The 15,224-nt window shown below is 36.8% G+C and overlaps 1 protein-coding gene and 1 non-coding gene across 41 annotated transcripts in view; both read right to left on the reverse strand.

Moving 5' to 3' along the window:
- PTPRD (protein tyrosine phosphatase receptor type D) overlaps nucleotides 1-15,224 on the reverse strand; it is a 2,474,579-nt gene that overhangs the window by 249,276 nt on the left and 2,210,079 nt on the right. The gene's annotated exons all lie outside the window — the stretch shown is intronic.
- On the reverse strand, nucleotides 10,365-10,436 carry TRNAH-GUG (transfer RNA histidin (anticodon GUG)). Its single transcript has one exon. It is a non-coding gene; the product is annotated as a tRNA-His (tRNA).

The raw sequence follows: 15,224 nt of genomic DNA on the forward strand, positions 1-15,224 counted from the left end.
ACACTTTCAACTTTCTTGGAGCTAAAACTGCGGTTTTCTTCTAGCCAAGGTACAGAAGACCACGGTAGGGCTATGTGCCCCAACTGCACTCTTGACAATTGATTTCTTTCAAGCCCATGTTTTCCTGTTGTGCCATCACATTTTTTCTCATCATAGTAAACATTCATCTGTAAACTAGTTGTACATCCCTTTGAAGTTAGGCTATTACAGACACATATACGTATTATAAATAACATATATTTCAACAAATATAATAAATAATAATATATAATGAACAAAAGATAATCCACGTGGCATCAAGAGACATCCAAACAAATGAATCCTCACTGCCCACCATAGTCTATGAGAAATATCAGTTGCATACAGTTATGACGAATCAAAAACAGTGAGCTCAGTGAACAAGTTTCTGAGAAATAGGGCATAAAACTTTTGACTTAATGAACATTAACTTGAAGGGAGGAAAAAAGGAAAAAGAAATTGAGAGAGTCTAAAGAACAAAGTGACTATATAAGTGTTTTATTTCTATTTTGGGTAAATCACTTTTAAATATTCACCCCATGATAAAAATAAATAAATGTATCTTATGGAGATATATGAATAACATCCCCAAATGCATTTGTATAAAGCACATTCTTACATTATTTGGAGATAATTATATTCACATTTAACACACATTAAGTTATAGTACTATTTGTTCAATTTAGAAAACATTTGCTGAACACCTCTCAGACTCTCCGTATGAAACACAATTTAGCACTGGAGGGCTCCAAGAAAGTCCCTCAAAATTTTACAATATAATGGTGGAAATGTACATGTGAGCAGAATGAAATAAATGAAAGAATCAATAGCTAAGAGAGCACAAGAGGTGAATAATAAAAAATAGCTAAGAGAGCATGTGGGATGAGTAATCAACTTTGTAGAATATCAGGAAAGCCAAGACTAACAGCATGAATATAATTTGAAGGCTCTGAGGCACGGGGAAGAGTAAAATCAAGGTGCAAGGCTTCCCAGGTGGAGCTAGTGGTAAAGAACCCACCTGCCAATGCAGGAGACATAAGAGATGCAGGTTTGGTCCCTGGGCCAGGAAGATCCCCTGGAGGAGGATATGGCAACCCACTCCAGTATTCTCGCCTGGAGAATGCCACGTACAGAGAAGCCTGGCAGCCTCCAGTGCACAGGGTTGCAGAGTCAGATACGACTGAAGTGACTTAGCCCACACACACAGACACACACACATGCAGGGACAGTGAATAGAAGATATATTCAGAGTGAAGTGTGGCTCCTGCTTGGGTACATGTAGGGGACAGGATTAAGAGGCCAGTGTGGCAACTTATGCGGCAGCATGACAAAGAGAGGGTCAGCTCAGTGAGTGGGAGAAACTGAAAGGGCTGCTGGGTCTATTTGGTAGGAAGTACGGAGCCAAATATTTTTAAATCAGGAAAGTAACAACGCAGTATTCTTGTTCTAAAATACAGTCTTTGTCAAGTAAGTTTAGTTTTGGGGGACAAAGACAAGATCAGTAGAAAGTTGATGTATTTGCTTTAATGTAAGATGAAGAAGTTTAATGTATACAATTCCTAAGAAGAGAATGGAAGAAATGAGTTAGATACACATTGGAGAAATGTTTCAAAGGTGTAGGAAATATTCACTTTATTTAAGAAGAAGCCAGGGTAAAAGTGAGTTTCAAGTTTTTAGTCTCCTAGTTGCTTGGTGAACAACTGTGGATAGGCAAGGACGGTTGATTTCACGAAATATAACAGACACAGGAAGACAAAAGGAAAGCTCATGATTTAAAATGTAAGTTTTGAGTATCACTCACATGAAAACAATAGTTGGAATTCTATGATGGATGAGTAGATGCAAGGAAGAATTTACAGTGAGAAGAATAGGGAAATAACCATGTTTAAGGGTTTTGCATGACAAAATGATTTGCTTGCTGATTCTAATTTGTTGTATATACCTGACCCATTATATCATGTGCAATACTTTTATACATGTAAATCAAGAAATCTGTTGACAAATGCTCCATGTATTTTTTTCCTTACAGTATAGCATATTTATTTATTCCTCTTAAATATCAACAAATGTGATGAGTAACTACATTTTTCAAGATTGGAGACTTTAGAACTATGTAGACACAGATAAAAATACATATGAATATCTGCCTCATAAGGAGAGGCATGTGAGAAAACAATGCAAACTGTGAGAGAAAAGGAAGTAAAACAAAATAAGTGAGAAATAAAATCTATACGAAATTATTTAAATAGGCAATATAAAATTATTCAAATTGTAGATCAGCCAGAAAACAACAGCAAAAACCTCTAATGTTAACTTAGAAGGTGAAATCAACTGTTTTTTTTAAACATTCAAAAGGACGAAGTATGCTTTTTTCAACAATTGCTTCAGCAACGTAAATCATCCAAAGAAGGCGCCAAGGTTTCAAACATTTTCATTTAGTGTATCTATACTCAGATCTCCATTCACAGACTATGTGAAGCCTCTGAAAGGAGATTAATAAGAGCCAGGCAAGTTAATCTAGGAGTGTTACATCAATACAAACATCACTGATTAACATGAATAGAGTCAAACTCAAAGCAAAACCCAGAATGGAAATCAGTTAGAGTTGAGGAGGACAAATGGAGTTTGCCCACTTTGGCCTCTATTTTTATAAACTTGAGAACTGAAGGCGCAATCTATGTTGTTTACAAACATAAACTAGCAGTTCTTTTACACAAGTACGTGTTCTTGATGTTCTATAGGCTTATATATTGTTCCACTATCTAAAATAAGATGATATACACATTTTCAATTCTCTAACATTAGCACATTTATTTTACACACATACAACAACCTTCACATTCAAAGTGTTGCTAATATTAAATGATTTAATGTGTCATACAGTAAACACTTAATGTTTACTATTAATACCATAATACTGTCTCAGGTAAAAAGGAAAATTAAAACTATAGTCAACATTCTATAACTCAGTTCAGTTCAGTGGCTCAGTCATGTCCGACTCTTTGTGACCCCATGAATCTCAGCACACCAGGCCTCCCTGTCCATTACCAACTCCCGGAATTTACCCAAACCCATGTCCACTGAGTCAGTGATGCCATCCAACCATCTCCTCCTCTGTCGTCCCCTTCTCCTGCCCTCAATCTTTCCCAGCATCAGGGTCTTTTCCAATGAGTCAGCCCTTTGTATCAGGTGGCCAAAACCAATTTGGATATACATAAAAGATATATATATTTAAAACTATATAGATAGGTAGATAGATAGATACAGAGATAGATAAAGGAAGCATTCATCAGGCTGCCCTGCCAGGTGAAGCTGAGTTTCAGCTTCAACATCAGTCCTTCCAATGAACAACCGGGACTGATCTTTAGGATGGACTGGCTGGATCTCCCTGTAGTCCAAGGAACTCTCAAGAGTCTTCTCCAACACCACAGTTCAAAAGCAACAATTGTTTAAATTTAGCTACGAAGCAAGCAGCATCTGAACAGGGTATGAAAAGAATGTTCCTTCTATGGGCCTGCCTTTGATAGTAAGCTTATCCTAAAACTGTCATAATGATTATTAATCACAAGCAAGAGCAAGTATCAGTTCTGGATTGAAAGTAAGGCTGAATAAACTTCATCTCTGACATGTCCATGATACCTTGATGACAAATTTCCTTTAAAAGCATAATCAATAAGATCATATCTGGGGGTGGTTTTGAATCTTACACCCTTCAAGTATTTTCTCTCTTCCCTAATTACTTCAAAAGGTATATTTTCCAATAACTGATTATCTAAGTGATCTTAAATTCTGCAAGACTTGGACGTTATGACTCACAGAACAAATGTATTTTGCCATTAGTTATTTACTAAATTCCAGAGGTCATGTAAGAAATTTTCTGCTTTGAATGATTTTTATCCATCAAGTGGCACACAATATGGGAGTTTTTATACACTAAACCCATTCAATTCCATCTCTATGTGCTCCATATCTCATAAATTTATTGTTTTCAAAAGTAAAAACTCTCATTATTATGGGTAAGAGCATGTATGACCGGTCATATTATTCTCACTCCTTTACCTAAACACAAAAATTAATGATTCTTGAAAGATTACCTAGGATGCAAGACTGACAGAATTATTTAGCTGCCTGACAAATCAGTCTTTATAAGTGGCTTCAGATCCCAATCTGTGTGGGAGATGATGTGATCATTTTCAGTCACTTCACTATGAAGGAAAATCATTAATTGGCTTTCCCTGGAAATTGCTAACAACATTTCTGAAGAATTCATGGGTATAATAATTCAAATTTCCAAATTCAAAGATCTTCCCAGTGTTGACTCTGAGTCCCAATCAAAGAAGCGTCTCTTTGCTTGCAATAAACATGAACAGACTTCATGAACACACAAAAAAGCAAAATCAAGCCCTGGAATGGACCAAACCAGAAATAGAATCCGGCTAGCTTGTTCCAATCAAAGAGAGGACTATGTGTTGAACTAAGTAAAGAAATATAGAAAAATAATGCATGATAGGTTTTGGGTAGAACCTTTTCATTGTATTTCAATCTTAGCGAAGACCTAAGTGGAAAACAACTAGCGGGAATATCCAGGCCCTCCCCACCACTTATTTAAAATGAACTTATCATTACAGAATATTGATCAGAGTTCTCTGTGCTATACAGTAGGTCTTTGCTGGTTATCTATTTTAAATAGAGTAGTGTATACATGTCAATCCCAAACTCCCAATCTATCCCTCCCCTGACACCTTTTTCGCCCTGGTAAGCATAAATTCATTCTCTGAGTCTATGAGTGTTTGTTTTGCAAATAAGTGCATTAATAAACTAAATGGAAAAGAATTTGAAAAAAAGATACTTTATATGTATAACTGAGTCACTGTTATACAATTGAAACTAATACTACATTGTTAATCAACTATACTCCAATATTAAATAAAAAATTGAAAAGAAATCTAAAAAAACAAAAAAAACCAATTTGGATATATATAAAAGATATAAATATTTAAAACTATATAGATAGGTAGGCAGATAGATACATAGATAGATAAAGGAAGCATTCATCAGGCTGCCCTGCCAGGTGATGGCAACAGACATCTACTGACCTATTACCAATAACCACAACCCCAGTAACTCCAAATTCAATCTCTAATTTTCATATGAAAGGCAGAGGAAGGAAAGTCAATAGATACTTGGGAAGTACAGGATTGTTCCTTTCAGGGAGAATCAGGGTCTAGTTTGGGGTCCTGCCAAAAAGGGAGGGAACAGGTTTTTCTCATTGTTAGAGTCGACCAGGGTGAGACAGTTTTTGAGAGAATCTGATGTGTTTCTTGGATGTGATGTCCATTTCTGTCCCAGAGTGCTGAGAAAAGAAGTCTTATTTAAGGATATGGAAAGCAAATGGAGGCATTCCCACCAGCCCACCTCCTTGCATTCTTCAGAAGATGAGACATAATCCTAAAAAATTCCTGCAGCTTCATGAGCAGAGTCATGATAATAAAGGAAGGTCCAAGCAACAGGAAATTCAACTAGAGGAGGGGTTGGGCAGCGTGCACAACTGCCAGGGACTAAATACACAGGACTCTGCTTCTCTGCAAAGATCATGAACAATATCAGACACAAGAGAAAGCCAAACAGGGCAAACGGCTATGTAAACAAGCTGGAATCAAGATTGCCAGGAGAAATATCAATAACCTCAGATATGCAGATGACACCACCCTTATGGCAGAAAGTGAAGAAGAACTAAAGAGGTTCTTGATCAAAGTGAAAGAGGAGAGTGAAAAAGTTGGGTTAAAGCTCATCATTCAGAAAACTAAGATCATGGCATCCACTCCCATCACTTCATGGCAAATAGATGGCGAAACAGTGGAAACAGCGTCAGACTTTATTTTTGGGGGCTCCAAAGTCACTGCAGATGGTTATTGCAGCCATGAAATTAAAAGACGCATACACCCTGGAAGGGAAGTTATGACCAACCTAGACAGCATATTAAAAAGCAGAGACATTGCTTTGTCAGCAAAGGTCCATCTAGTCAAGGCTATGATTTTTTCCAGCGTTCATGTATGGATGTGAGAGTTGGACTATAAAGAAAGCTGAGTGCCGAAGAATTGTTGCTTTTGAGCTGTGGTGTTGGAGAAGACTCTTGAGAGTCCTTTGGACTGCAAGGAGATCCAACCAGTCCATCCTAAAGGAAATTAGTCTTGAGTATTCATTGGAGGGACTGATGTTGAAGCTGAGACTCCAATACTTTGGCCACCTGATGTGAGGAACTGACTCATTGGAAAAAACCTTGATGCTAGGAAAGATTGTAGGTGGGAGGAGAAGGGGACGACAGGGGATGAGATGGTTGGATGGCATCACCAACTCAATGAACATGAGTTTGAGTAAACTGAGGGAATTGGTGATGGACAGGGAGACCTGGCATGCTGCAGCCCATGGGGTCGCAAAGAGTCAGACATGACTGAGCTACTGAACTGAACCCCTTCCCCAACATTTTGTGGTAGATAGAAAAATGGCCATCAACTCTTAAATTTGACTTGGCCATAGAACTAGCTCTAGTCAGTGAGACATTAGTAAGTATGCCACAAATAGATACTTGGCATATCACTGTGCACTGGGGAACCTGAGGATGGCGACTATGTGAAAAAGACCTCCAGAGACACGTAGCCCAAGTGCCTTTGTTGTGAGAAACAATAGCCTACCAAACCCCAGACATGTGAATGATCACACTCCACATCATCCCACCATCAGTTATCCTGCCTCATGACCACAGATGCAAGAGACAGCTGGCATCGCTCAGTCACACTGGCCCAGACTAACATAACTACCCAACAGAATAACAGGATTTGGAAGATTATTAGAATGGCTGCCATGTTAATCTTCCTGTAACCAGAGTTGAGGAAAACACAAATGCCCTGCTTTGCAAACATTTCACAGATGTCAACGGCATTCTGATCCTGAATCAACTTAAAAATGCTATGACAAAGTTATTTAAAAACTGTTCCCTTACAGAACTGTTGGGAGAAGATAAATGCACGAATATAAGAAAGCCTTCTGGAAAAGTAGGTAATAATCTATGTAGAGTCCCTTTGACCTTCGTTGATATGGAACAACTCAAACAGTGGATCTAAACCACATGAAGTGGTACAAAAATAAGGAGCAATTTGCTTTAACTTATCTTCTGGTGAGTTGAAGAAGTGGAATGTATTCATCCCATCCTGAATTAATTAGCTCAATCCTGCATTCATCAATCATTCACTAGACACAAACTTCATGCAAGCCACTATACATACCACCTACAAGGAGAAATCACAATAAATGAGACAGATTAGAAAAGAAGTAGAAGAGGGGAACTGAGGTGTCTATTTATGATAAGTAGAAGGCTGGGCACTGTAAAATGAATAATTCATTTCAATAGCCACAAAACCTGTAAGAACCATCATTCTTACGGTTGTATTAATAGATTCAGAGAAGCTTCATGATTCTATTTTAATAAGGTCTGACCTTTAGGTTAGCCCCAAATTCTATCCTTCTGAAGAGGATGGGACAGGTACACTATGACACAAGAGAGGAAAAGGCAGGGCTCCTAAGTATTTCTAAAAAGAAAATATCATAAATTATAGTCAAGAAGGGGAAGATTACAAAACTAAAGCCTTATTAACAGGGAGGATTTTGATTTAGGCTTTGAAGAATAGAAAAAAAATCAAATTTTATTGGAAACAGAGGAGCAGGATCAATTTCTCATCTTTTCATATTACAGAACTATATTTTAATCCATAAAATTTTCAAAGATAGAAAAATATAGAGAAAAATTTCATATTCACCTAAATACAGCCATGGATAATCTTTGATCAAAGTTCTTAAGTTTGGAGTATACTATGTGGAGGGTACTCAAAGAGGTATGTGCACAGATTAGACAAAGAACAACGGGTGGTTTGGTTTGACTGACAAAGAAGCCACCTGTAAGGCAATGGTGATGCTTGTTCTTCAATAGATTAAAACATGGACACTGAGTTGCAGGCTAATCAACTGCAACATGCAATGAGGTGAATTTAGATGGCTAGGTATTCACTGAAATATAATTTTACAAACATTATGTTAATAAATCAAGTTAACCCTGAGACTGAAATCCATTCATTATCCAACAGATGTCCATTCTGACCCTGTTGAATAAGTACTGTAGAGGAGTCAGTGGATTACAAGAAGGAAATTTAGGTCCACAAACCTCTTAACAAATATATTTGAGGTTTTATGCCTTTTCTATCATTTTTACAGGTTCTGGTGTGAGAAGAGTAAATGATCCAGGGTCAGAGTTCATCATCGTGAAACTGAAGTCTCATTACATGAATGAGCACATGATTTATCTTTTGACAGATTCAATTGCTTAGTAATTATAAATTAACACATACACACACATCACTGCTTCTTCAAGACAATAGCTTTCAATTTGCTAAAACTTAACATATCAAAATATATGATTTTCTTCTCTGATATATTAAACTCCCAGAATAAAACAGTTCTTTCAAATTTAAGACTCAAAGAGAAAAAAGCAAACAAAACTTTTACTTGGTAATCACCCCCATACTTTAGTTTCAGCAAGCTGAGAGTTAATGTAAAAGAAGTTACTATGCTTTTTGTCACGAATACTTTTATTTTAACTTGCATGAATTCCCTCCTTGCTACATTTCCCCTGGAGAAATCGAATATAAAATCCTAAATCCACATTTCTCAGAGGAAGCACTGGCTTTGAACAGCAGGAGTGTCATAAGGCTTGCTGCCATCTGGGTTCCCATCATCTTCCTTTGGACACCTCCCAAAATCGGGGTTTTATTTCTATTCCAGACACAACTTAGAATGCAGCTCCTAATGCTCTTGAAGGAACCGTGAAGTTGTCAATGAAATCTGAAGCTGGAGGAAAGAATACCCTGTCCACTTCTTAGAGAGCCTACACATGCAGATGCAGCACTTGAGCACAGAGATGCTAAAGGACAAAATGTGGGCACCAATCAAGAATACTGAAAACACCCCACTTGACACAGGTCACGTTCATCCTAGACCTCGCATTTCTGTCTTCAGATCAGCATGGGAACAGAGAAATGGGACAGGGCAGATGCAGACCTGTGAAAACATCCTCATTTCTCACACGGAACAGGGGAAGATGGATGCAAAGAATGTGCCTTGGCTAATCTGGACAGAGCATGCTATCCTTTGGGAAAACATCTGGGTTTCATAGAATAGAAGGCAAGAATTCCAAGCTCTCTCACTCTGCCTGACTTTAGTCATTCTTATACTGTTGTCACTGAAGCAAAATGTATTTGTAAATTTCTCCAAAATTGAAGATGCTTTGTATATATGTGTCTTGCCTCTATGCATGGGTATTTGATAATTATATCTGTTGGGATAAATACGCATTCAATTAATATAATCATGCGTTTACTTCCTGTCTAACAAATTCCACTCCTACAAATACAAAGTTACAGTATGTTTGGGGCCACTTTCATTATGCACATAGTCATAAGTGCTTCTGGCTTAGAATGTAGGAAATAATCATTTCTGATAGGTTAAAAAACTAAGGGTTTAAGGTAGAAAAACCTGCAGCTAAAGCAACTGTATTGGTAAGGTGGCTAAAGGAGATGGTACAGATCAGAGACCTGAACCTGTGTCTGTCACCATACAAAGGTGAGTTATCTTTGTTTCCCTTGTTATAAGATTAAGCTTTATCCATGGAATCTAAAAAACCATGACAAATGAACTTATTTTCAAAACAGAAATAGAGTCACAGATGTAGAAAACGAACTTATAGTTACCAAGGAGGAAAGGAAGAGAAGTATAAATCGGGAGATTGGGACTAACATATACACACTACCATATATAAAACAGGTAACTAATAAGACTCTATTGTATAGCATCTGGAACTCTACTCAAAGCTCTATAATGATCTATATGGGAAAAGAACTAAAAAAAAAATGAGTGGATATATATACACGTATAACTGATTCACTCTGCTGTACAGCAGAAATTAACACAACATTGTAAATAAGGTACACTCCAATAAATTGAAAAAAATAAGCCTTGTAGTTCATAAATTTGTTTTATAACATATATTTATAAAAATCTATAAATATATTTCATATATTCATAACATACTTATATGGATAATACATATATATTTAAACAAAGAAACAAAAAAGCTAGGGAAACAAAGTAAAGACCACTATCCCTTAAGTAAGTGTAGTCGCTCAGTCGTGTCCGACTCTTTGTGACCCCATGGGCTGTAGGCCACGAGGCTCCTCTGTCCATGCGATTCTCCAGGCAAGAATACTGGAGTGGGTTGCCATATCCTTCTCCAGGGGATCTTCCCGAGCCAGGGATTGAACCTGGGTCTTCTGCATCATAGGCAGGTGCTTTACCCTCTGAGCCACCAGGGAAGCAAATAAAGTTAGCTTCTTCCATGCCAACATTTTAAATTCAGGAAAACTTTATAGTTTATAAAGTGTGATACCTGGGGAGAACAGATATAACTATAATCTAACTAATCTATTACTTCTGCCTTCTACCAATTCTGAAATAATGGCAACATGCTTAAGACAATGCCAAAAATGAGGAAGAGAAAAACTATTCCCCTTCTTCTTACTGAAGTTTGACTGTTTTGAACTTCAAATTTTGAATACTCATCATTTCCCCAGGATCAGTAATTAGATATTTCCTTAAGCAAGCGGAAACAACCTAAAGATGCCTCATCTTCCTCCCCTGTATCTTCTCTCCTTTTTGTTTTTCATCTAGCCTTGCCAGGAAGAATAAACATGAGCTGAATCACCTGCACTATTCTCTTACTGTGGATTTATTTCCAAGTAGCAGTGACATAATCACATCTTCCATTTCTCCCTGTCAGGGCATCGTACCCATACACATGCCATATTCTAACCTCAGCTTCTCCATGAAGTACCTCCCAGAAAGTCTGCATAACCCACACATCTTCAGGCCTGCTCTGATGGAGAGACCAGAAAAAGCCTTCTAAATTGTGTCAAATTTTCACTTCTCTGAAAGGTATATTTAAACAGTTTTATGACGGGCCAGATGAAACCTTGAATCTATCAAATCAGCTGGTTTGGGTTATTGTACAAAACTTTTCCTAATCAAAAATATACACCATTTTATTTTTTCTGTGGTCACTTACTTCAGACTAATCATTAATTTGCTTACGTGCAATAATGAAACCAAAATAAAATGGTAGATGGCCACAAAATAGTGCCTGGGGATGAAAATATTTAAATACCAAAAAGGTCCAAGATAAGGAATTTAATGATTTAGTAATAATATTCATAAGAGGTATCAGTGCTTCCAAAAACAGAATGATAGGTCTGAGGTAATATATAATTTGATAGTGAAGTTTTGCTTTGTTTTTTTTTAATATAAATTTATTTTAATTGGAGGTTAATTACTTTATAATATTGTATTGATTTTGCCATACATCAACATGAATCTGCCACAGGTATTTCTATTACATTTAAGCCAAACTGGCTTTTATTCACATTGAAATGCCACTGGTAACTCCTAATGGATTTTCTTTAAAAAAAAAAATAAATGGGGAAAAACACAGAATAATTCAAATATTTATACTGAATCACTTATTATCACATAATATTTAACACAAAGATTTCTCCCTTTAAAAATTGTTGAGGGGCAATATTTATGCCTATTTTATTTTAATAGAGAAGACACAAGTTACCCTTTGTAGATGTTCCATGATATAATAAATTTTAGTTATCAAGCATCAGTTCAGTCGCTCAGTTGTGTCTGACTCTTTGTGACCCCATGGACTGCAGCACGCCAGGCCTCCCTGTCCATCACCAACTCCTGGAGCCTACTCAAACTCATGTCCATCATGTCGGTGATGCTATCCAACCATCTCATTCTCTATTGTCCCCTTCTCCTCCCACCTTCAATCTTTCCCAGCATCAGGGTCTTTTCCAATGTCAGTTCTTTGTATCAGGTGGCCAAAGTACTGGAGTTTCAGCTTCAACATCAGTCCTTCCAATGAATATTCAGGACTGATTTCCTTTAGGATGGACTGGTTGGATCTCCTTGAAGTCCAAGGGACTCTCAAGAGTCTTCTCCAACACCACAGTTCAAAAGCATCAATTCTTCGGCACTCAACTTTCTTTATAGTCCAACTCTCACATCCATACATGACTACTGGAAAAACCATAGCGTTGACTAGACGGACCTTTGTTGCTAAAGTAATGTCTCTGCTTTTTAATATGCTGTCTGATTTGGCCATAGCTTTTCTTCCAAGAAGCAAGTGTCTTTTAATTTCATGGCTGCAGTCACCATCTGCAGTGATTCTGGAGCACAAGAAGTTAAAGTCTCTCACTGTTTCCATTGTTTCCCCATCTATTGGCCATGAAGTGATGGGACCGGATGCAAAGCCTAATAGATTTATCCTTCCATTTCTGCTCAATAATTCCAGTGCCCATTTCAGTCACAACTTTAAGAAATGTGCTCTGGAGTCGTCCTGAAAAGAAATTTTCCCATCATATTTCAAAGTAACACCTATGCTGACTCCTTGATCCCCACGGTTAACTCTCACAGCTGTTACTGACAGCCCCAAGAACAGCTGGTTTTAAAGAATACCATTTTGACTTTCAAAACACATTGCCTATGTGAATGTAAATCATATTAGAGCAATTAACATGAATTTGTAGACGTCTTCACTGACAACACTTCAATTATTTCAACAAAGTAACAGTACACTGATTTCATTTCTACTTTTTTCGACTGTTATCAACAACAGGAAATTCCTAGGCAAAGCCTATGTGCAATAAGCAAGCGAGATAGGTGGATATCAAGGGAGGTGTAAACTGCAAAACAGATGCTACTTCTCTTTTCAGTGAGGGAAAGATTCTGTTTTAAGCATGACTCAATTTGCATATGGAGAGGGCAATGGCACCCCACTCCAGTACTCCTGTCTGGAAAATCCCATGGACAGAGGAGCCTGGTAGGCTGCAATCCATGGTGTCGCTAAGAGTCGGACACAACTGAGTGACTTCACTTTCACTTTTCACTTTCATTCATTGGAGAAGGAAAAGGCAACCCACTCCAATGTTCTTGCCTGGAGAATCCCAGGGACAGGGGAGCCGGGTGGGCTGCTGTCTTTGGGGTCGCACAGAGTTGGACACAACTGAAGGGAGTTAGCAGCAGCAGCAATTTGCATAACCTTAAAAGTAGAGCTAAAATTTGCTTTTTAAGGATTTACTATAGATTATACCAATTTCATAGATTATTATCTCTTAATTCAGTAAATTATAATCTATACATGGAAATAAATCAAGTTAAAAAGAAGAGGTGGACTTTTAGAATCTAAGTAAATTTTGTATTTGTATAGACCAAAGTTTAAAACTTTGTTGATAACAAGGCCAAATGTAAAATGGGGAATGGGGAATAAACAAACTAGGTAATTTAGACAGAAACAATTTACATGGATAGTGGTCAATATAAACTTTAAATATGCATATACTGTTTCAGTACAACTGAGGTTCTTTCATATGAAGAGTTAAGATGAGTGTCTATATAACCTTAGAAAAGAGCTGACTAGTCAATCAGTAAGATAGTGTAGCAATGCTAAGGATAAAAATATTTTTATAGTTACTCCTTCACTCCTTCCCTCAAGCCATCAAACCAACAATATCCTTCTAAGGCTTTAAGCCATGGCTTCTTAAAGTTATTATTCAGTATGCTGTGTCTGTAAGACAAGCATAAAATAGTCTTCAATACAGAGTTAAACAGTACTTAAGAAGGGGATCTCCACTAGTGTTTTTTCAGTTTAATGTTGATAGGATTCAGATGATAAATAAATTCTTCTGTATGCCCTACCCAAGGGCAAGTAAAGATGCAGAATTTCTCCTTCCTTTTATGGTCATGCATACAACAGTCTCAGTGATACATGGGTTCAAATTTCAAGGGTTTATTACCTTTACAAAGTCTAAGAAATGCAAGATTGGAAAGCAATGTTGGCTCTCTTATAGACGGGAAGGGTGATACTAGAAATGTCTAAATATATATATATATATATATATATATATATATATATATATTTTAATGATCTAAACATTTCCAATGCTCAAGCCAGAAACTTAGCAAAACTACAGCTGCATTAAAAGATGTGCATTTTGAAAAAGTACATGGGTCAGGGCACCAGAAGGTTGCTAATATACTTTATAGAGTTTAAAAAGCAGTTTTCTCCTTTTTAAACCACTGAACCAACGAACTGTGAACAAACTACATTAAAGCAAATTGCTATTAGATGGAAACAAGAGGAAATCAAAGATAGAGATATTTTAACACCCCATTTTTCAATTTTGGGTGACAAATATCAGAATTTCCTATGGACTTCGACTGGTTACAGAGTTGACAGAAAATTCCACAGTTAAAAGTACTCAGGGCTTATTGACAGGCTATCAACTCTCATTCCTCAGTGTGTTTAGTTTATTCAAACTTTAAGCCAAATACACACTCTACAATAATCTCATGTAAGTATTACTTATGTTCTTTATATTTTTTCTGTATGCTTTAAAATTTAAATATGTTTGAAACTTTATTCAACATCTATGGCTTGATTTTTTTTTTCCATTTACTCAATAATATCTTTTGACGCGAAGCTGATTTTGATAATACTCAAGTCAGCAATGCAATTTTTTTTAGAAACTGTGATTTGGGGTTGTAAGGTTTGTGGTTTTATGGGTTTGTGGTTATGGGGAAATATTTCCAAATTCAAATCACAAAGATTTTCTTCTATGCTTTCTTTCAGAAGTTTTATGGGTTTTATGCCTTTTAAAAATGTGGATCTATGAGTTAATTTTGTATCTGGAGCAAGGTATGATTCAAAGTTTTGTTTTTTGACATATGGGTACGCACCTTTTCTAGTACCATTTTTTGGGAAATTGCATGGACAAACAAGTTGATAAAGACATACAATGAAATACTATTCAGCACTAAAAAGGAATTAACTATTGATACACACACCAACCTGGATTAATTTTGAAATAATTATGCTTTATGTAAAACAGGCAAAAAAGTATGTATATTGCATGACCCCATTTGTATAAAATTCTAGACATTAAAAAATCAACTATAGTGACAGAGAGGATCAGTGTTTGCTTAGGGAATGCTTAGTGCCAAACTATTAGAGGGAGGGCCACGATGGAGGAATTACCAAT

The sequence above is a fragment of the Ovis aries genome, chromosome 2, assembly GCF_016772045.2.
Source record: "Ovis aries strain OAR_USU_Benz2616 breed Rambouillet chromosome 2, ARS-UI_Ramb_v3.0, whole genome shotgun sequence".
NCBI lineage: Eukaryota > Metazoa > Chordata > Mammalia > Artiodactyla > Bovidae > Ovis > Ovis aries.